Raw genomic sequence first — 25,139 nt, 5'->3', positions numbered from 1 at the left:
AGGCCCTTAGTTGACTACTGTATTGAACTCATACTGAAGAGTTCATTAAAAGAGATCTCAGATCTGCTTAGATACATTATCTCATTTAGTCCTAGATCCCGTTACAGAGAACACACGCAATATGAACACTGGGTCATGAATTTATCTGGTTGGGGTAAAATACCAAAGAAACAAGGTTAAGGATTTAATTTCTCTTTGAACTGGTCACCCATGAGGGCACAATTAAAATTTATCAATCAATTATCTATTATATGCCAGTCATTGCCTAAGGTATTTTATTTTTGTAAATTATCTCAGGAGAGCCTCACCTTATGACTGTTTTGCAAGGTGAAAATCTGAACCTCAAAATGTGAAGTAACCTCTACTAAGTCAGAAAGTAAGCAGTGAAGCCTAAATTCAAACATGGATTTACTACATTTGTAGTTTAGTCCCCTGACTCTATGACATTGGACTGAAATTACAAATCCTGCACACTGTGTTACAAATGCAAGTTAGTTATTTAGCACAAAGGCAACTATGCGACTATGTGAAAGGACCTGAATAGATATTTAGAGCCAACTGCAAATCTTAGACAAGAAAGTTCTATCAATTTGTTCTCTGATTCTCTTCCCTTCTCTATCAGAGAATTCATTGTTGGGTTTGCTGGTAATAACCCATATTACAAGTCTCAAAATGAATCTGAAATAATTCTAAATTGAATCATTTAAACAATCCATTCAAATTACAAAATTCTTAGTTATGTTTTTGTTTTTACTTTTATTTATTTATTTATTTATTTTAAACATCTTTATTGGAGTATAATTGCTTTACAATGGTGTGTTAGTTTCTGCTTTATAACAAAGTGAATCAGTTATACATATACATATGTTCCCATATCTCTTCCCTCTTGCATCTCCCTCCCTCCCACCCTCCCTATCCCACCCCTCTAGGTGGTCAAAAAGCACCGAGCTGAACTCCCTGTGCTATGTGGCTGCTTCCCACTAGCTATCTGTTTTACATTTGGTAGTGTATATATGTCCATGACACTCTCTCACCCTGTCACATCTCACCCCTCCCCCTCCCCATATCCTCAAGTCCATTCTCTAGTAGGTCTGTGTCTTTATTCCCATCTTGCCACTAGGTTCTTCATGACCTTTTTTTTTTTTTTTTTCCTTAGATTCCATATATATGTGTTAGCATACTGTATTTGTTTTTCTCTTTCTGACTTACTTCACTCTGTATGACAGACTCTAACTCCATCCACCTCACTACAAATACCTCCATTTCATTTCTTTTTATGGCTCAGCAATATTCCATTGTCTATATGTGCCACATCTTCTTTATCCATTCATCTGATGATGGACACTTAGGTTGCTTCCATGTCCTGACTATTGTAAATAGAGCTGCAATGAACATTTTGGTACATGACTCTTTTTGAATTATGGTTTTCTCAGGGTATATGCCCAGTAGTGGGATTGCTGGGTCGTATGGTAGTTCTATTTGTAGTTTTTTCGGGAACCTCCATACTGTTCTCCATAGTGGCTGTATCAATTTATATTCGCACCAACGGTGCAAGAGGGTTCCCTTTTCTCCACACCCTCTCCAAGATTTATTGTTTCTAGATTTTTTGATAATGGCCGTTCTGACCGGTGTGAGATGATATCTCATTGTAGTTTTGATTTGCATTTCTCTAATGATTAATGATGTTGAGCATTCTTTCATGTGTCTGTTGGCAATCTGTATATCTTCTTTGGAGAAATGTCTATTTAGGTCTTCTGCCCATTTTTGGATTGGGTTGTTTTTTTTTTGTTATTGAGCTGCATGAGCTGCTTGTAAATCTTGGAGATTAATCCTTTGTCAGTTGCTTCATTTGCAAATATTTTCTCCCATTCTGAGGGTTGTCTTTTGGTCTTGTTTATGGTTTCCTTTGCTGTGCAAAAGCTTTTAAATTTCATTAGGTCCCATTTGTTTATTTGTGTTTTTATTTCCATTTCTCTAGGAACTGGGTCAAAGAGGATCTTGCTGTGATTTATGTCATAGAGTGTTCTGCCTATGTTTTCCTCTAAGAGTTTGATAGTGTCTGGCCTTACACTTAGGTCTTTAATCCATTTTGAGTTTATTTTTGTGTATGGTGTCAGGGAGTGTTCTAATTTCATACTTTTACATGTACCTGTCCAATTTTCCCAGCACCACTTATTGAAGAGGCTGCCTTTTCTCCACTGTATATGCTTGCCTCCTTTATCAAATATAAGGTGACCATATGTATGTGGGTTTATCTCTGGGATTTCTATCCTGTTCCATTGATCTATGTTTCTGTTTTTGTGCCAGTACCAAACTGTCTTGGTTACTGTAGCTTTGTAATATAGTCTGAAGTCAGGGAGCCTGATTCCTCCAGCTCCATTTTTCGTTCTCAAGATTGCTTTGGCTATTCGGGGTCTTTTGTGTTTCCAAACAAATTGTGAAATTTTTTGTTCTAGTTCTGTGAAAAATGCCATTGGTAGTTTGATAGGGATTGCATTGAATCTGTAGATTGCTTTGGGTAGTAGAGTCATTTTCACAATGTTGATTCTTCCAATCCAAGAACATGGTATATCTCTCCATCTATTTGTATCATGTTTGATTTCTTTCATCAGTGTCTTATAATTTTCTGTATACAGGTCTTTTGTCTCCTTAGGTAGGTTTATTCCTAGATATTTTATTCTTTTTGTTGCAATAGTAAACGGGAGTGTTTTCTTAATTTCACTTTCAGATTTTTCATCATTAGTGTATAGGAATGCCAGAGATTTCTGTGCATTAATTTTGTATCCTGCTACTTTACCAAATTCATTGATTAGCTCTAGTAGTTTTCTGGTAGCATCTTTAGGATTCTCTATGTATAGTATCATGTCATCTGCAAACAGTGACAGCTTTACTTCTTCTTTTCCGACTTGGATTCCTTTTATTTCTTTTTCTTCTCTGATTGCTGTGGCTAACACTTCCACAATTATGTTGAATAATAGTGGTGAGAGTGGGCAACCTTGTCTTGTTCCTGATCTTAGTGGAAATGATTTCAGTTTTTCACCATTGAGGACAATGTTGGCTGTGGGTTTGTCATATATGGCCTTTATTATGTTGAGGAAAGTTCCCTCTATGCCTACTTTCTGCAGGGCTTTTATCATAAATGGGTGTTGAATTTTGTCAAAAGCTTTCTCTGCATCTGTTGAGATGATCATATGGTTTTTCTCCTTCAATTTGTTAATATGATGTATCATGTTGATTGATTTGCGTATATTGAAGAATCCTTGCATTCCTGGAATAAACCCCACTTGATCATGGTGTATGATCCTTTTAATGTGTTGCTGGATTCTGTTTGCTAGTATTTTGTTGAGGATTTTTGCATCTATGTTCATCAGTGATATTGGCCTGTAGTTTTCTTTCTTTGTGACATCTTTGTCTGGTTTTGGTATCAGGGTGATGGTGGCCTCGTAGAATGAGTTTGGGAGTGTTCCTCCCTCTGCTATATTTTGGAAGAGTTTGAGAAGGATAGGTGTTAGCTCTTCTCTAAATGTTTGATAGAATTCGCCTGTGAAGCCATCTGGTCCTGGGCTTTTGTTTGTTGGAAGATTTTTAATCACAGTTTCAATTTCAGTGCTTGTGATTGGTCTATTCATATTTTCTATTTCTTCCTGGTTCAGTCTCGGCAGGTTGTGCCTTTCTAAGAATCTGTCCATTTCTTCCAGGTTGTCCATTTTATTGGCATAGAGTTGCTTGTAGTAATCTCTCATGATCATTTTTATTTCTGCAGTGTCAGTGGTTACTTCTCCTTTTTCATTTCTAATTCTATTGATTTGAGTCTTCTCCCTTTTTCTCTTGATGAGTCTGGCTAATGGTTTATCAATTTTGTTTATCTTCTCAAAGAACCAGCTTTTAATTCTGTTGACCTTTGCTATTGTTTCCTTCATTTCTTTTTCATTTATTTCTGATCTGATTTTTATGATTTCTTTCCTTCTGCTAGCTTTGGGGCTTTTTTGTTCTTCTTTCGCTAACTGCTTTAGGTGCAAGGTTAGGTTGTTTATTCGAGATGTTTCCTGTTTCTTGATGTAAGCTTGTATTGCTATAAACTTCCCTCTTAGACCTGCTTTTGCTGCATCCCATAGGTTTTGGCTCGTCGTGTCTCCATTGTCATTTGTTTTTAGATATTTTTTGATTTCCCCTTTGATTTCTTCAGTGATCACTTCGTTATTAAGTAGTGTATTGTGTAGTCTCCATGCGTTTGTATTTTTTACAGATCTTTTCCTGTAATTGATATCTAGTCTCATAGCGTTGTGGTCGGAAAAGATACTTGATACGATTTCAATTTTCTTAAATTTACAAAGGCTTGATTTGTGACCCAAGATATGATCTATCCTGGAGAATGTTCCATGAGCACTTGAGAAAAATGTGTATTCTGTTGTTTTTGGGTGGAATGTCCTATAAATATCAATTAAGTCCATCTTGTTTAATGTATCATTTAAAGCTTGTGTTTCCTTATTTATTTTCATTTTGGATGATCTGTCCATTGGTGAAAGTGGGGTGTTAAAGTCCCCTACTATGATTGTGTTGCTGTCAATTTCCCTTTTTATGGCTGTTAGTATTTGCCTTATGTATCGAGGTGATCCTATGTTGGGTGCATAAATATTTACAATTGTTATACCTTCCTCTTGGATCGATCCCTTGATCATTATATAGTGTCCTTCTTTGTCTCTTGTAATAGTCTTTATTTTAAAGTCTATTTTGTCTGATATGAGAATTGCTACTTCAGCTTTCTTTTGATTTCCATTTGCATGGAATATCTTTTTCCATCCCCTCACTTTCAATCTGTATGTGTCTCTAGGTCTGAAGTGGGTCTCTTGTAGACAGCATATATATGGGTCTTGTTTTTGTATCCATTCAGCCAGTCTGTGTCTTTTGGTGGGAGCATTTAATCCATTTACATTTAAGGTAATTATCGAAATGTATGTTCCTAGTCCCATTTTCTTAAATATTTTGGGTTTGTTATTGTAGGTGCTTTCCTTCTCTTGTGTTTCTTGCCTGTAGAAGTTCCTTTAGCATTTGTTGTAAAGCTAGTTTGGTGGTCCTGAACTCTCTCAGCTTTTGCTTGCCTGTAAAGGTTTTAATTTCTCCATCAAATCTGAATGAGATCCTTGCTGGGTAGAGTAATCTTGGTTGTAGGTTTTTCTCCTTCATCACTTTAAGTATATCCTGCCACTCCCTTCTGGCTTGCAGAGTTTCTGCTGAAAGATCAGATGTTCACCTTATGGGGATTCCCTTGTGTGTTATTTGTTGTTTTTCCCTTGCTGCTTTTAATATGTTTTCTTTATATTTAATTTTTGATAGTTTGATTAATATGTGTCTTGGCGTGTTCCTCCTTGGATTTATCCTGTATGGGACTCTCTGTGCTTCCAGGACTTGATTAACTATTTCCTTTCCCATATTAGGGAAGTTTTCAACTATAATCTCTTCAAATACTTTCTCAGTCCCTTTCTTTTTCTCTTCTTCTTCTGAGACCCCTATAATTCGAATGTTGGTGCGTTTAATGTTGTCCCAGAGGTCTCTGAGACTGTCCTCAGTTCTTTTCATTCTTTTTTCTTTATTCTGCTCTGCAGTAGTTATTTCCACTATTTTATCTTCTAGGTCACTTATCTGTTCTTCTGCCTCAGTTATTCTGCTATTGATCCCTTCTAGAGTATTTTTAATTTCATTTATTGTGTTTTTCATCATTGCTTGGTTCCTCTTTAGTTCTTCTACGTCCTTGTTAAATGTTTCTTGCATTTTGTCTATTCTATTTTCAAGATTTTGGATCATCTTTACTATCATTATTCTGAATTCTTTTTCAGGTAGACTGCCTATTTCCTCTTTATTTGTTAGGTCTGGTTTGTTTTGACCCTGCTCCTTCATCTGCTGTGTGTTTTTCTGTCTTCTTATTTTGCTTATCTTACTGTGCTTGGGGTCTCCTTTTCACAGGCTGCAGGTTCGTAGTTCCCGTTGTTTTTGCTGTCTGTCCCCAGTGGCTAAGGTTGGTTCAGTGGGTTGTGTAGGCTTCCTGGTGGAGGGGACTAGTGCCTGTGTTCTGGTGGATGAGGCTGGATCTTGTCTTTCTGGTGGGCACGTCCACGTCTGGTGGTGTGTTTTGGGGTGTCTGTGGCCTTATGATTTTAGGCAGCCTCTCTGCTAATGGATGGGGCTGTGTTCCTGTCTTGCTAGTTGTTTGGCATAGGGTGTCCAGCACTGTAGCTTGCTGGTCGTTGAGGGAAGCTGGGTCTTGATGTTGAGATGAAGATCTCTGAGAGATTTTTGTTGTTTGGTATTACGTGGAGCTGGGTGGTCTCTTGTGGACCAGTGTCCTGAAGTTGGCTCTCCCACCTCAGAGGCACAGCCCTGATGCCTGGCTGGAGCACCAAGAGCCTGTCCTCCACACAGCTCAGAATAAAAGGGAGAAAAAATAGAAAGAAAGAAAGAGGATAAAATAAAATAAAGCTATTATAATAAAAAACAAGAAAAACAATTATTAAGAAAAAATTTATTAAGAAAAAAATATTTTTTATTTTTTAAGATAAATTTATTAAATTTTTATAATAAAAAATAAGAAAAATGTTAAGAAAAAATTTTTTTAATTTTTTAAAATAAAAAATATGAAAAAACTTATTATGAAAAATATTTTTTTAATTTTTAAAAGTAGAAAATAAGGAAAAAATTATTAAGAAAGCATTTATTAGAAAAAAAAATTTTTAAGTACAAAAAAAAAAAAAAAAAAAGGACGGACCGAACCCTAGGACAAATGGTGAAAGCAAAGCTATACAGACAAAATCTCACCCAGAAGCATACACATATACACTCACAAAAAAAGGAAAAGGGGAAAAATTAATATATCCTGCTCCCAAAGTCCACCTCCTGAAGTTGGGATGATTTGTTGTCTATTCAGGTATTCAACAGATGCAGGTACATCAAGTTGTTTGTGGAGCTTTAATCCGCTGCTCCTGAGGATGCTGGGAGAGATTTCCCCTTCTCTTCTTTGTTCGCACAGCTCCCGGGGTTCAGCTTTGGATTTGGCCCCGCCTCTGCATGTAGGTCGCCTGAGGGCGTCTGTTCCCTGCCCAGACAGGACGGGGTTAAAGGAGCAGCTGCTTCGGGGGCTCTGGCTCACCCAGGCCACGGGGAGGGAGGGGTACAGAGGAGGCAGGGCGAGCCTGCGGCGGCAGAGGCACCGTGACGTTGCAGCAGCCTGAGGTGCGCCGTATGTTCTCCAGGGGAAGTTGTCCCTGGATCACGGGACCCTGGCAGTGGCAGGCTGCACGGGCTCCCGGGAGGGCCAGTGTGGAGAGTGACCTGTGCTCTCACACAGGCTTCTTGGTGGTGGCAGCAGCAGCCCCAGCGTCTCATGCCCGTCTCTGGGGTCCGCGCTGATAGCCGCGGCTCGCGCCCGTCTCTGGAGCTCGTTTAGGTGGCGCTCTTCCCCTCTCCTTGCGCACCAGGAAACAAAGAGGCAAGAAAAAGTCTCTTGCCTCTTGGGCAGCTGCAGACTTTTTCCCAGACTCCCTCCCGGCTAGCTGTGGCGCACTAACCCCTTCAGGCTGTGTTCACGCCGCCAACCCCAGTCCTCTCCCTGCCATCCGACCGAAGCCCGAGCCTCAGCTCCCAGCCCCGCCCGCCCCGGCGGGGGAGCAGACAAGCCTCTCGGGCTGGTGAGTGCTGCTCGGCGCCGATCCTCTGTGCGGGAATCTGTCCGCTTTGCCCTCCACACCCCTGTGGCTGTGCTCTCCTCCGTGGCTCTGAAGCTTCCCCCCTCCGTCACCCGCAGTCTCCGCCCACGAAGGGGCTTCCTAGTGTGTGGAAACCTTTCCTCCTTCACAGCTCCCTCCCACTGGTGCACGTCCCGTCCCTATTCTTTGTCTCTGTTTTTTCTTTTCTCTTTTGCCCTACCCATGTATGTGGGGAGTTTCTTGCCTTTTGGGAGGTCTGAGGTCTTCTGCCAGCGTTCAGTGGGTGTTCCGTAGGAGCAGTTCCACGTGTAGATGTATTTGTAATGTATCTGTGGGAAGGAAGGTGATCTCCACGTCTTACTCTTCCGTCATCTTGCCCAGACCCGCTCCTTAGTTATGTTTTGAAAGAGATTTTATTCAAAGTTGGGGCAATTTCGCCCTATATTACAAGTGTTCTGAATTCTTTAGTGAAAATGGCATTCCTTTAATTTAGATATAAAAGAAGAATGACCTTTAATGCAAATGAATAAGAAATGTAAAGAACCATATATATGATATGAACTTAATATTTTTCCTTACTTTTGTTCCTCATTTAAAAGTTAAAGTTCAACTCTACTATTCAATGAGTTCCCAAATTTTATAGATCAAATTGTCCTCTGTTTTTAGGCTGTGTCTCTCATTAGGGATTACAAACCATATGCAAGGATTTCAACACATTGAAGGAATCATCGTGCAGTCTAAAGAAGATTCAGCCCAGATACAGAGCTTTGTTTCAGTGGTGAGCTTGAATCATTTTCCTTCATTGTAGTTTCATTCTGAAATGCTGTATAATATTGCATCTGACAAATACATGCAACCTCTCTTTGCTTAGTGGGTACCAAGTGAAGTGTGTGAAATATATTGTCTTGAGCTGGTATTGTCCTTTTGGTCATCTGGTCCACCATCTGACTTTCTTATTCTGCCTTGTTTCTTACAAAGAAATCTCTAAATTTCATGAGAGCCCTTCGTAGCTGGGGGTATATGTAGGTGGGGGTAGTATGTGAGCAGTTGCTCAAAAGTTGAGTAATGTGGCCGTAGGGTACCTGTTAAAAGGAAAAGTTTGAAATCCGGGAAGAAATAAAATATGAAAATTTTATTTAAATGAGGTTTTCCAGTTTTGTCTTTGATATTAAACTGATGAGGTAAATTGCTTTCAGAAATTAAAATAGAGATCTAAAGGTTATAATAATATCAATGCAAAAATAGCACAGAGAGAGGAAGAGATGGAGAGTTCATTTAAATATGAGAATGATTTGTGGAGATGTAATGGCTCTATTAATATTAATTATGCCATTATCATTCACTGCTCTCCAAATCAAAAATTGCCAGTCTATACCTTAAACTGGCAGAGAGACTGAAATGTAAACAGAAGTTGACAACCTTGCTTCTATGCACACAGGTTGTCCATGATTCTTAGTTTAAAAACATTCTAACCAATCTAACATTGAGAAAAGTCTAGGTTTGGCAGAAAAGCTCTGGAGGTGAAGAATTTGTTACTTCCAAGTGTTGCTCTTATGGTACCTTGAGCTTGGCTTTCCACTAGTTTTTTTTTTTTTTTTAAACATCTTTATTGGAGTATAATTGCTTTACAATGGTGTGTTAGTTTCTGCTTTATAACAAAGTGAATCAGTTATACATATACATATGTTCCCATATCTCTTCCCTCTTGCATCTCCCTCCCTCCCACCTCCACTAGTTTTTGAAGTGCTAAAGTTGCCTGGTCTCAGGTTCTGGTTCCCTCATAGGTCTGCTTAAACTCCTTGGTGAGGGGTAGGGGAAGAAAGATAGTGCTGTCTAGCCTCCGAAGGGGCTCTTAACAGCAAGGAGAAAACCAAAGGGACAAACATCTGTTTCCAGCTAGCTGAGATAGAGAGTATGGCCTGTTCAGAAAACCATTACTTAGACTAGAAGGTTTTCATAATTTGGGGATGGGTGATGGTGGAGATAAAGATTTTTATGCCTGAAAAACTATCCCATTAGGGATAGGATAGTCTTTTAACTCTGCACATTGATCTTTTTTTTCTTGAAGCAATTGACATTTAACAAGGAAGAAAACAACATTTTGAAGGTTGTATTTATTTGTTTAATAGTGTCACTGACCTAGTGTTTGGAAGAGAATGTTTTTATGTGCGGTTTAAAAAAATGTTTAATATTGAGTCCTAAACAGATCCATTTCATTAAATTCTCAAGACTTTGATTTTCACCCCATTAAGTTCCATTATTAAAATTACCAGGCGATATCTGAAAAGTTATATCTCTAATAATTGCACAGGTCTCTTCCTCCTTTTTAAATGTAAAATACTATTTTAAATGAATCATAGCATGTATTTAGTTGCCAATTTGAATCCCCACATCTGGGAATCGTCCCAAGATTACGCACTTTCTGTCTGGAGGAGGTCGCATTCTCGGTATGAGCCTCAACAGCAATGATTTGATGCAGCAGTAAAAAGAGACACCCCAAGTGAATCCATGTGATAAAATATGGGAAAGGGGTATGGATGTCTTGGGTCCTCAATGTATGATGATAATTAAACCTCCAAATTTGAATTTCTCCTCTTTTTTTATAACTATGCCTACCCTAAAAAAAAAAAAAAAGATTTGAAATATGGGCAGAGGGGTGTGGTGCCATATGGCAGCACAAACAAAATTACCCAAACACTTCAGAAACAAGCAGGGTACATTTCTCCCTCCATTCAGTAACCATATGTGAACTCAACACGTGAGAAGCTCCCTTCAAGTTGATTCAAACAAGCTCTTTGTCTTTTGGCCTCCAGTGTGTTTCCTTGAAACAAAAACCAGGGTACTTTGGAGAGGAGTTACAGTGAGGTCCCTGCAGGGTCTGAATCCAATATTGCAAAGGTTGTAGAACTACTTTTTAAGTGAAAGAATTTTCTGAAGAAGCAAGAAGATGTATAACAAAAGAATCATTGTCACCAACAGGCAGCAAGCCTGCTTTTGGCACTGAACTGTTTTGTGAGTTGTTTATAGAAAATTAAAGAGAACTATTCCTGCCCTAATGGGGTTTATCATTGGAGAAGGACAGTTTTGTTTTATGATAAACAATGGGCACACAGACATTTTTATAAAGTCCTGAGAATAAATTGATAACTAAAGAAGCAGTGAAATATCCAGGAAATATTAGTAAAATGTGGATATAGGTTATTGGTGGATCCTTGATTCCTAACCTCTGAACCCAACCTTTCCGTTCCTTCTTGCATGGCCTATAGTTGCACATGTTTTCTTGCTGATATCCGTCACAACAGCTCTTTTGATTTTTTTCTTTGAAGTTACCGTTTGGCTTATTTAAAACATACAGACTGCCTACGGACCAGGAAACCTTGTGCCATCTATGGGATTGCATACACAATATATAAACTAAACACCTAAAATTGAATTGAGAATATAGTATAAATCATAGGAAAGAAAATCCCAAGAAGTATTTACCAGAAGAAATTAGAGCAAAAAAAAGAGATTTCCAGAGGTCTAGAAATGTATCTGACAAAGCTGAGAGGGAGACAAAGTTTAGACATTTAAAAAGATCCTGTATTAGTTCTAGATCCAGTTTAAGTGCTCATTCGGAGACCACTGATTTTCAGTTAAAGTAACTATGTTGATTTGAGTAGTTGGTGAAAGCTTTAAAAGGTAAAGTTAATGAATGAATAATTAATTTAATAAATACTTTTGAATACATGTTAGGAAACCAGTTTAGTCAACATTTTAAGTGGCCTCACTACAGGACAATTGGAACAGAATAAAAGCACGAGTTACTTCATTTTTGTTAGCTACACAGTTTCCAAGGTATTTAATCATTTTTGGAGTTTTTATTAGACAAGTTTTAATATTCAGACATTTTTTGAACTTTGGACACCACTGATTAATTTTAGTTCTTTATTTAGCATATATAGCATCATGCTAGTTACCAATATAATAATTGAGTTACTGTAACAGTTCATTATTGAAAAGTCAGACTCTTGACAGCCTCAAATCTATTAAGATTTGCAATAGGTTGAATTTTTTTTCCTTTCCATTATGGTTTATTACAGGATATTGAATATAATTCCCTGTGCTATACAATAGGACTTGTTGTTTATCCCTTCTTTATATAATAGTTTGCATATGCTAGTCCTAAACTCACAATCCAACCCTCCCCTGTCCCTCCTCCCCCTTGGCAATCACAAGTCTGTTCTCTATGTCTGTGAGTCTGTTTCTGCTTCATAGATAAGTTCATTTGTGTTATATTTTAGATTCCACATGTAAGTGATATCATATGGTATTTGTCTTTCTCTTTCTGACTTACTTTACTTAGTATAATAATCTCTAGGTCCATCCATGTTACTGCAAATGGCATTATTTCATTCTTTTTCAGGACTAATATTCTATTGTATATATTATATATGCCACTTCATCTTGATCCATTCATCTGTCCATGGACATTTAGGTTGTTTCCATGTCTTGGCTATTGTAAATAGTACTGCTATGAACACTGGGGTGCATGTATCTTTTTGATTATAGTTTTGTCATATATGCCCAGAAGTGGGATTGCTGGATCATATGGCAACGTTATTTTTAGTTTTTTGATGAAACACCATACTGTTTTCCATAGTGGCTGCACCAATTTACATTCCTGCAAACAGTGTAGGAGGGTTTCCTTTCACCACACCCTCTCCAGCGTTTGTTACTTGTATACTTTCTAATGATGGCCATTCTGACCAGTGTGAGGTGGTACCTCATTGTAGTTTTGATTTGCAACTCTTTAATAATTAGTGATGATGAGTATCTTTTCATGTGCCTGTTGGTTATTTGTAGGTCTTCTTTGGAGAAATGTGTATTTAGGTCTTCTGCCCATTTTTTGAATCAGTTGTTTGCTTTTTTGTTATTGAGTTGTATAAGCTGTTTGTATATTTTGGAAATGAAGCCTTTGTCAGTCGCATCATTTGCAAATATTTTCTCCCAGTCCGTTGGTTGTCTTTTCATTTTGTTTATGGTTTCCTTTGCTGTGCAAAAGTTTATAAGTTTAATTAGGTCCCATATAATCGGTTGAATTTTTAAATGTATTCACACATACAACGCTGCACACACACTTGGGTCTAAATATCCATTCACATGTGTTTGAATATTACCTTATTAACAGCTTGAAGATAACTTTATTTAAAAGTTAAGAACAAAGAGGGCTTTGAAATATCTGCTAGTCCAGAATACTAATCACTAAATACCCATCTTCTTTTCCACATTTCTTCCATCATCCCTGATAAGCTTATGAATGTCCTGGCTTCTGTAGCATAACCTAACCCTAAACTTGCTGGAAACACAGAGTTAAGCCATCTGTGTTGCCAGAGAAGCAAGTGTGACTCTGGGCCACTGAAGTGCAGTCTCAGAGTCCAGAAGCAGGCCTTTCTTCCCTTGCCTGTTTATTTTTAAACTCTTTTTTGAAAAATCAAAGTTTGCAATTGCCAAAGCGGTTCAACAGCTAACTAATCCATAGCTCATTTCAATTGCTCTTTAAAGTTCACAAAGATACACTTTTCTAAGTGGCTGGCCCCTATATACATGTCAACACAAATCAGTGTAGATCACACAAGTGACTCAGAGCTCTGAAGGAAAAGCTCTGTGTTGGCCACCTAAAAAGTTTTTGGAACAGACTTGCCCTTTGGTAGAAACACATTGGGATGGAATAACGTCTCTTGTGCCTGAAGGCAAACAATCAAGTGATGTCATTCATGCTTGAAGAGGGCATCAAAGCATCTTCTATTTAAACAAATGGAGCAACAGATTATAATAGAAAAACCAAGTTACTTTCTATGACTCCAATGTGCTTTATTGATGGAAGTTCTATAGTTTGCTTCCCTTAAGATTGTTTACTAAAACAACTTTCAATATGACTTGAAAATGTTCCATATTTATAAACTGATTTTTTTAATTATGCAATTTTCATATCAATTTTAGTTTGGAAAAAGCAATATAAAACATAAAAACTCATTACATTCTCCAACTCTAAAGGGTCTGTAGCAAAAAAATGCTAAATGCTATTTCTAAGCCATAGACTTAAGGGACAACACATTGGGGAATAATAATGATGATGAGTTCTATATGATATAGTGTAAGGATTACCTAAACTGATAAAGTAGTGATGTACAGCTTAACTACAAGTTAAGATCTGTATCACTTGATCTTAAAATTGTTTACTTGAAAATCAACTTTATTGCTAAGGTAGTCAAAAGAAGTATATGCATTTCTCAGGCATTAGCCATATATTGAGAACTTTGATTGTGGACACAAATTAACTATTGGAGGCTTCTCCTTTTTAAAATTATGCTTAATTTTGCTATCTTTATCTAGGTTTTTATCATCTTGGTTAGAGTTTAAGGAAAATATATTTTATTGTATTTTAGTTACCACATGAATGCATAAAAGCTAAAAAATAGTCAAAAAAAGGATAAAAATAAAGGTGTTAGAAATGATATATGATGAAAGAGTGGAAACCTCATTGAGACCCCTTTATTTGTTATCTGCCATTGTTCCTTTATGGTTTATTGCTTTAATGCTGGGTTTTAAACCTATAGGTCTTTGTGACTGCTTTCTTGAAATCAGTTTATTATGTACTTAATTGGCCTGACTCTACGATTTGTACTTGTATATTTATACAGGTGGTAGACCACAACTTAGAAGTGTCTACACATCAAGAATCTTAGACTTACTGTGAATTTACTTTGAATTCTTAAAATAAATGAGTTTTCTGCTTTCCTTTTTTTCCAACAATCAACATTTCTCAGTGGAAAGGCAAAGAGGCATAACCAGGGCTTGAATGCTAGTTTTCCCTATTAACATAGTTAAAGAAAGTGGTTAGTAACTCCCCTCTCCCAAGATTGCTGAGTGGGGAATATGAAGGGAAAAATTATGCTGTTTAATAAGTAGTTAATGAAGCAGTGATTGTCTTGGATGAAATTGCTATCTTTCATTCTGATCCTTTTGCCGTTTGTGTGGGGGATCTGTTACAAAATTATTCAATGTGTATTAAACTCTTGATATTTCCCCTGTGTATCTCATTCTCCTCCCAGCTTCCTTGCTTGAATAAATATAACTTCTTTTGACCCAGCTGTACAAGCCAGAAACATGGGAGTGATCCTGGACTCTCCCAGCCCCAATATACATATTGAATCCATCTACTTCTCTTCATCTTCGCTGTACCCCTAATCTAAGCCACAGTCAATTTTATTTAGACTATTTCAGTAGCCTTGTAACTGGTCCCTCCATCTTGCTCTTAATTTCTTCCAATTCATTTGTTATGAAGCAGCCAGGATAGTTTTTGTTTTTTGGGGTTTTTTTTAAACAATAAAAAAGCTTAAAATGCCCCAATGACTTTCTGGTGTATTTGAGATACATAAAGTAGAATATCCTTAAGAGAGTTTTATAGGCTCTGTGCAATCTGGTCCCTATCTACTGTTCTGTGTTCATCTTGAGCCATTCTCTCCTTTGATTCATTGCTATTTCAAATACACTGGCCTTAATTTAGTTTTCCAAAGGGACAAAGCTCTTTCCCATCTGAGAACTTTCAGACTTGATGCTCCCTCTGGTTGAAACATTTCTTCCACTACTTTGTGCCTACTCATTCTTCAAGTCCCAGATTAAATGCTACTTCCTCATTGAGGGGATCCCTGGAAGACCAATTTAAACTAGATATACCCTGTTATTCTCTTTCATAGTGTGCTGTAAAGTGTGAATTCTGCAAGCCAGGGTGCTAAAACCCTGCACATTCCAAAGAAAGGTCTGTTATAGGACTGTCTCATAAAAGATGAATACTAGGCCTTTGGGGATATTCTTCCTGATAAGAAATTTTTGTATGCTTGAGACCTTAAACTTACACAGTGCCATTTTGGTTAGATAGCTTATCTTAACAATGCAATTGATAATGAATGTCTGCTTTTGCCATGGGGAATAAAATCTGAGTAGATGAGGTCAGTCATACAGGAGTTACATATCTGTGTGACTGGATCTCAATTAAAACCCTGAATATCAATGCTCAGTGAGTTTCCCTGGTTGGCAGTGCTTCAAATGTGTTGTGTCACATTGTTGCTGGAAGAGTGAAGTGCATCCCCATGCAACTACACTGGGAGGGAACTCCTGGAAGCTTGCACCTGGTTTCTCCTAGATTTTTCCCCATCTGCCTTTTCCCTTTGCTGATTTTAATTGTGTTCTTTCTCTGTGATAAACTGTAACTGTGAGCATAACTGCTCTCCTGAGTACTTTGAGTTTTTCTAGAGAATCATCAGGACTAAGAATAATAGGAACTCAATATCTTGGTTTTTTTCCTTCAAAACAATGATCTCCATCTATCATTATAAATAATTGTTTATTTAATTTTTTTGCTTGATTTCTACACATTCTACTGGAAATTAAGAAGTGCATTGTTTTCTTTCTTTCAGTTTACCTTATTCTTGGCATAGTATGGTAGGTACTAAACAAATATCTGTGGAATTCAAAGTAAATTTATAGTATTGGGTGAAAACTAAATTTTAAATAGCTCCAAAGAAGTTTAAATAAGATATGATAATATTGTCCTTCAATTTGATTTTAGCCTTTAAATATTATGATTTAGATTTACTACCCCAATAATTAGTATATAATTGGAAACAGAAAGTCACCAAAAAGGCCACAACTAGAAAAAAGAAATTTACAAAGGAAAAAATCTCATTGGTAAAGGCAAATACACAGTAAATGTAATAGATCAACTCTTTGTAAAACTAGTAGGAAGGTTAAAACACAAAAGTAGCAAATCACCTATATCCACAATAAGTAGTTAAGGGATACACACAACAAAAAGATGTAAAATATGATGTCAGAACAATAAATGTGGGGAGGCAGTAAAAATACATGGTTGTTAAAAGGTGTTTGAAATGAAAAGATCCGCAACTTAAAATAATCATGTGTATATGTGTATATCTACTTACCTCATGGTAACCACAAACCAAAAATATATAAAAGATACACAAAAAAGAGAAAGGAATCCAAACATAACATTAGATAGTCATCAAATCACAAGGGAAGAGAACAATAGAAGAATAAAGGAACAAAAAAGAGCTACAAAAACACCACCAAAACAATTAACAAAATGACAATAAGTACATGTAATTTCTTTAGCTGTAAATGGACTAAATGCTCCAATCAAAAGACATAGAGTGGCTGAATGGATCCAAAAATAAGACCCCTATATATGCTACCTACAAGAGACTCACTTCTGATCCAAAGACGCACAGAGACTAAAAGTGAGGGGCTAGAGAAAGGTATTCCATGTAAATGGAAACAAAAAGAAAGCTGGAGTAGTAATACTCATATCAGACAAAATAGACTTTAGAACAAAGATTGCAATAAGAGACAAAGAAGGACATTACATAATGATCAAGGGATCAATCAAAGAAGAAGATATAACCAATGTAAATATGTATGCACGCAACATAGGAGCACCTAAATACATAAAGCAACTATTAAAAAACGTAAAGGAAGAAATTGACAGTAAAACAATAATAGGGGACTTTAACACCCCACTTATATCAGTGGACAGATTATCCAGACAGGAAATCAATAAGGAAACAATGGCCTTAAGTAACACATTAGACCAGAGGGATCTAACTGATACCTATAGAGCATTCCATCTGGATGCAGCAGATACACATTGTTTTCAAGCGCACATGGAACATTGTCTAGGAGAGATCACATGCTGGGCCACAAAATAAGTCTCAGTAAATTTAAGAAGATTGAAATAATATCAAGCAACATTTCTGATCACAACAGTATGAGACTAGGAATCAACTACAAGAAAAAAGTGCAAAAAACACAAACATGTGGAGACTAAACAGTAGGCTACTAAACAACCAGTGAGTCACTAAAGAAATGAAAAAAGAAATCAAATAATACCTGGAGACAAATGAAAATGAAAGCAAAATGATCCAGAATCTATGGTATACAGCAAAAGAAGTTCTAAGAGGGAAGTTTATAATGGTACAAGCTTACCTCAGGAAACAAGAAAAATCTCAAATAAGCAGCCCAACCTTACACCTAAAGGAACTAGAGAAAGAACAAACCCAAAGTTAGTAAAAGGAAAGAAATAAATATCAGAGCAGAACTAAATGAAATAGAGATAAAAAAAGACACTAGAAAAGGTCAATGCTAATAAGAGCTGGTTCTTTGAAAAGATAAACAAATTGATAAACCGTTAGCCAGACTCATCAAAAAACAAAGAGAGCCCAAATCCATAAAACAGAAATGAAAAATAAATTATAACTGACACCACAGAAATACAAATGATTGTAAGAGATTACTATGAACAATTATACACCAATAAAATAGACAACCTAGAAGAAATGGGAAAATTTCTAGAAATGTACAATCTCCCAAGACTGAATTAGGAAGAAATAGAAAATAGAAACAAATTACCAGTAACAAAATTGAATAAGTAATAGAAGAAAATCTACCAACAAACAAAAGTCCAGGACCGATGGTTTCTCACAATTCTACCAAACGTTTAGAGCAGAGTTAACACCAATTGTTCTCAAACGTTTCCAAAAAAATGTGGAGGAGGGAACACTTCCAAACTCATTCTACAAGGCCAGTATCACCCTGATACCAAAACCAGACAAAGATATTCCAAACAAATAGAAATTAAGAAAACAATCCCCTTTACAATCACATCAAAAACAATAAAATACCTAGGAATAAATCTAATTAAGGAGGTAAAAGACCTGTACTTGTAAAACTATAAGACACTGATGAAAGAAATTGAAGATGAGAGATTGGTTCAAGATGGTGGAGTAGAAGGACGTGTGCTCACTCCCTCTTGCTAGAGTACTGGAATCACAACTAACTGCTGAGCAATTATCGACAGGAGGGCACTGGAACTCACCAAAAAAGATGCCCCACATCCAAAAACAGGGGAGAAGCCGCAGTGAGACAGTAGGAGAGGTGCAATCACAATAAAATCAAATCCCATGGCTGCTGGGTGGGTGACTCACAAACTGGAGAACACTTATACCACAGAGGTCGACCCACTGGAGTAAAGGTTCTGAGCCCATGTCAGGCTTCCCAACCTCAGGGTCCGGCAACGGGAGGAGGAATTCCTAGAGAATCAGACTTTGAAGGCTTGCGGGATTTGATTGTGGGACTTTGACAGGACTGGGGGAAGCAGAGACTCCACTCTTGGCGGGCACGCACAAAGTAGTGTGTGCATCAGGACCCAGGGGAGGGAGTGGTGACCCCATGGGAGACTGAACCAGACTTACCTGCTAGTGTTGGAGGGTCTCCTGCACAGATGGGGGGCAGTTGTCTCTCACCACGGGCACAAGGACACTGAGAGCAGAAGCTCTGGGAAGTACTCTTTGGCATGAGCCCTCCCAGAATCCACCATTAGCCCCACCAAAGAGCCAGGTAGGCTCCAGTGCTGGGTTGCCTCAGACCAAACAACCAACAGGGAAGGAACCAAGCCCCACCCATCAGCAGACAAGCAGATTAAAGTTTTACTGAGCTCTGCCCACCAGAGCAACACCCAGCTCTACCCACCACCAGTCCCTCCCATCAGGAAGCTTGCACAGCCTCTTAGATAGCCTCATCCACGAGAGGGCAGACAGCAGAAGCAAGAAGAATGACAATCCTGCAGACTGTGGAACGAAAAGCACATTCACAGAAAGACAGACAAAATGAAAAGGCAGAGGACTATGTACCAGATGAAGGAACAAGATAAAACCCCAGAAAAACAACTAAATGAAGTGGAGATAGGCAACCTTCCAGAAAAAGAATTCAGAATAATGGTAGTGAAGATGATCCAAGACCTCAGAAAAAGAAAGGAGGCAAAGTGCGGGAAGATGCAAGAAATGTTTAATAAAGACCTAGAAGAATTAAAGAACAAACAGAGATGAACAATACAATAACTGAAATGAAAAATACACTAGGAGGAATCAATAGCAGAATAACTGAGGCAGAAGAACGGATAAGTGACCCGGAAGACAGAATGGTGGAATTCACTACCATGGAACAGAATAAAGAAAAAAGAATGAAAAGAAATGAATACAGCCTAAGAGACCTCTGGGACAACATTAAATGCACCAACATTTGCCTCATAGGGGTCCCAGAAGGAGAAGAGAGAGAGAGAAACCAGAGAAAATATTTGAAGAGATTATAGTCGAAAACTTCCCTAACATGGGAAAGGAAATAGCCACCCAAGTCCAGGAAGCATAGAGAGTCTCAGGCAGGATAAACCCAAGGAGAAACATGCCGAGACACATAGTAATCAAACTGACAAAAATTAAAGACAAAGAAAAATTATTAAAAGCAACAAGGAAAAAAAGACAAATAACATACAAGGGAACTCCCATAAGGTTAACAGCTGACTTCTCAGCAGAAACTATATAAGGCAGAAGGGAGTGGCATGATATATTTAAAGTGATGAAAGGGAAGAACCTACAACCAAGATTACTCTACCCGACAAGGATCTCATTCAGATTCGATGGAGAAATCAAAAGCATTATAGAAAAGCAAAGCTAAGAGAATTGAGCACCACCAAACCAGCTCTCCAACAAATGCTAAAGGAACTTCTCTAAGTGGGAAACACAAGAGAAGAAAAGGACCTACAAAAACAAACCCAAAACAATTAAGAAAATGGTAATAGGGTCATACACATCAATAATTACCTTAAATATGAATGGATTAAATGCTCCAACCAAGAGACACAGGCTTGCTGGATGGATACAAAAACAAGACCTATATATATGCTGTCTACAAGAGACCCACATTACACCTAAGGACACATACATACTGAAAGTGAGTGGATGGAAAAAGATATTCCATGAAAAAGGAAATCAAAAGAAAGCTGCAGTAGCAATACTAATATCAGATAAAATAGAATTTAAAATAAAGAATGTTACAAGTGAAAAGGAAGGACACTACATAATGATCAAGGGATCAATCCAAGAAGATATAACAATTATAAATATATGTGCACCCAGCATAGGACCACCTCAATATGTAAGGCAAATGCTAACAGCTATAAAAGAGGAAATCAACAGTAACACAGTAAGAGTGGGGGATTTTAACACCTCACTTACACCAATGGACAGATTATCCAGACAGAAAGTTAATAAGGAAACACAAGCTTTAAATGACACAATAGACCAGATAGATTTAATTGATATTTATAGGACATTCCATGCAAAACTGGCAGATTACACTTTCTTCTCAAGTGCTCATGGAACATCCTCCAGGATAGATTACATATTGGGTCACAAATCAAGCCTTGGTAAATTTAAGAAAATTGAAATCATATCAAGGATGTTTTCCAACTGCAACACTATGAGGTTAGAAATAAATTCCAGAGGAAAAAAATGTAAAAAACACAAACACATGGAGGCTAAACAATACGTTGCTAACTAACAAAGAGATCACTGAAGAAATCAAAGAGGAAATCAAAAAATACCTAGAGATAAATGACAACAACAACCCAATGATCCAAAGCCTATGGGATGTAGCAAAAGCAGTTCTTAGAGGGAAGTTTACAGCAATACATTCCTATCTCAAGAAGCAAGATAAATCTCAAATAAACAATCTAACCCTACACGTAAAGCAACTAGAGAAAAGAGAAGAAGGAAAATCCAAAGTTAGTAGAAGGAAAGAAATCATAAAATCAGAGCAGAAATAAATGAAATAAAAACAAAGAAAACAATAGCAAAGATCAATAAAACTAAAAGGTGGTTCTTTCAGAAGATAAACAAAATTGATAAACCTTTAGCTAAACTCATCAAGAAAAAGAGGGAGAGGACTCAAATCAATAAAATTAGAAATGAAAAAGGAGAAGTTACAATGAACACTCCAGAAATACAAAGCATCCTAAGAGACTACTACAAGCAACTCTATGCCAATAAAATGGACAACCTGGAAGAAATGGACAAACTTTTAGAAAGGTATAACCTTCCAAGACTGAACCAGGAAGAAATAGAAAATATGAACAGACCAATCACAAGTAATGAAATTGAAACTGTGATTAAAAATCTTCCAACAAACAAAAGTCCAGGTCCAGATGGCTTCACAGGTGAATTCTATCAGACATTTAGAGAAGAGCTAACACCCATCCTTCTCAAACTCTTCCAAAAAATTGCAGAGGAAGGAACACTCCCAAACTCATTCTATGAAGCCAGCATCAACCTGATACCAAAACCAGACAGAGATACTACAAAAAAAAAAAAATTTCAGACCAATATCACTGATGAATATAGATGCAAAACTCCTCAACAAAATACTAGCAAACAGAATCTAACAACACATTAAAAGGATCAGACACCATGATGAAGTGGGATTTATCCCAGGGATGCAAGGATTCTTCAATATATGCAAATCAATCAATGTGCTACACCATACTAACAAATTGAAGAATAAAAATAATATGATCATCTCAATAGATGCAGAAAAAGCTTTTGACAAAATTCAACACCAATATATGATAAAAACTCCCCAGAAAGTGGGCATAGAGGGAACCTACCTCAACATAATAAAGGCTATATATGACAAACCCACAACAACCATCATTCTCAATGGTGAAAAACTGAAAGCATTTCCTCTAAGATCAGGAAAAAGGCAAGGAAGTCCACTCTGCCACTATTATTCGACATAGTTTTTGCAGTCCTAGCCACAGCAATCAGAGAAGAAAAAGAAATAAAAGGAATCCAAATCGGAAAAGAAGAAGTAAAGCTGTCAGTGTTTGCAGATGACATGATACTATATATGTATGCTACCAGAAAACTACTAGAGCTAATCAATGAATTTGGTAAAGTTGCAGGATACAAAATTAATGCACAGAAATCTCTTGCATTCCTATACACTAACGATGAAAGATCAGAAAGAGAAATTAAGGAAACAATCCCATTCACCATTGCAACAGAAAGAATAAAATGCCTAGGAATAAACCTACCTAAGGAGGCAAAAGACCTGTACTCAGAAAACGATAAGACACTGATGAAAGAAATCAAAAATGACATAAACAGGTGGAGAGATATACCATGTTCTTGGCTTGGAAGAATCAATATTGTGAAAATGACTATACTACCCAAATCAATCTACAGATTCAAAGCAATCCCTATCAAATTACCAATGGTACTTTTTACAGAACTAGAAGAAAATATCTTAAAATTTGTATGGAGACACAAAAGACCCTGAATAGCCAAAGCAATCTTGAGGGAAAAAAATGGAGCTGGAGGGATCAGACTCCCTGTCTTCAGACTATACTACAAAGCTACAGTCATCAAGACAATATGGTACTTGCACAAAAATAGAAATATATTTCAGTGGAATAGGTTAGAAAGCCCAGAGATAAACCCACACACCTGTGGTCAACTAATCTGTGGCAAAAGAGGCAAGGGTATACAATGGAGGAAAGACAGTCTCTTCAATAAGTGGTGATAGGAAAACTGAACAGCTACATGTAAAAGAATGAAGTTAGATCCGTCCCTAACATCATACACAAAAATAAACTCAAAATGGATTAAAGACCTAAATGTAAGACTGGACACTATAAAACTCTTAGAGGAAAACATAGGAAGAACACTCTTTGACATAAATCACAGCAAGATCTTTTTTGACCCACCTCCTAGAGTAATGGAAATCAAAACAAAAATAAACAAATGGGACCTAATGAAACTTAAATGCTTTTGCACAGCAAAGGAAACTATAAACAAGACGAAAAGACAACCCTCAGAATGGAAGAAAATATTTGCAAACAAATTGACAGACAAAGGAGTATTCTCCAAAATATATAAACAGCTCATGCAGCTCAATATTTAAAAAAAAAAACAACCCAATCAAAGTATGGGCAGAAGACCTAAATAGACATCTATGCAAAAAAGACATACAGATGACCAGGAGACACATGAAAAGTTGCTCAACATCACTAATTATTAGAGAAATGCAAATCAAAACTACAATGAGGTATCACCTCACACCAGTTAGAATGGGCATCATCAGAAAATCTACAAACAACATATGCTAGAGAGGGTGTGGAGAAAAGGGAACCGTCTTGCACTGTTGGTGCGAATGTAAATTGATTCAGCCACTATGGAGAACATTATGGAGGTTCCTTAAAAAACTAAAAATAGAATAACCATATGACACAGCAATCCCACTACTGAAAATATACCGTGAGAAAACCACAATTCAAAAAGACACATGCACCCCAATGTTCATTGCAGCACTATTTACAATAGTCAGGTCATGGAATCCACCTAAATGCCCATTGACAGATGAATGGATAAAGAAGATGTGGTACATATATACAATAGAGTATTACTCAGCCATAAAAAGGAACGAAATTGGGTCATTTGTAGAGATGTGGGTGGATCTAGAGACTGTCATAGAGAGTGAAGTAAGTCAGAAAGAGAAAAACAAATTTCGTATATTAACGCATATATGTGGAATCTAGAAATATGGTACAGATGAACCGGTTTGCAAGGCAGAAGTAGAGATACAGATGTAGAGAACAAACATATACAGATGTAGAGAACAAACACCAAGGGGGGATAGTGGGGGAGCGGGCATGGCTGTGGGATGAACTGGGAGGTTGAGATTGACATATATACACTAATATGTATAAAATAGATAACTAATAAGAACCTGCTGTATAAAAAATAAATAAAATTCAAAAAAAAGTGGAAGATGATACAAACGGATGGAAAGATATGCTGTGCTCATTGACTGGAGAACAGTATTGTTAAAATTACCATACTACTTAAAATAATCTACAGATTCAATGCAATCCCTATCAAAATACCATTGGAATTTTTCACAGAACTAGAGCTAATAGTTCTAAAATTTGTGTGGAAACACAAAAGACCTCAAAGAGCCAAAAAAATCTTAAGAACAAAGTTGGAGGTATCATGCTCCCTGATTTCAAATTATACTACAAAGCTACAGTCATCAAAACAGTATGCTACACGTACAAAAACAGGCACATATATCAGTGGAACCGAATAGAGAGACCAGCAATGAACCCACACTTATATCAGCGTTTAATTTATGACAAAGAAGGCAAGAAAATACAATGGGAAAAGACAGTCTGTTCAATAAATGGCTTGGGAAAACTGGACAGCTATATACAAAAGAATCAAATGAACTACCTTCTCATACTGTATACAAAAATAAACCCAGAATGGTTTAAAGACTTAAATGGAAAACCTGAGATCATGAAACTTCTAGAAGAAAATATAGGCAGTATGCTCTTTCATATTAGTCTTAGCAATATTTTTTTGCATATGCCTCCTCAGGCAAGGGAAACAAAAGTAACAATAAACAAACAAAACTACATCAAAGTAAAAAGTTTTCGTACAGCAAAGGAAGCTATCATCAACAAAATGAAAAGGCCACTTATTGGGAGAAGAT

Source organism: Balaenoptera musculus, chromosome 3 (genome assembly GCF_009873245.2).
Source record: "Balaenoptera musculus isolate JJ_BM4_2016_0621 chromosome 3, mBalMus1.pri.v3, whole genome shotgun sequence".
Taxonomy (NCBI): domain Eukaryota; kingdom Metazoa; phylum Chordata; class Mammalia; order Artiodactyla; family Balaenopteridae; genus Balaenoptera; species Balaenoptera musculus.
This window is presented reverse-complemented; position numbering follows the sequence as displayed.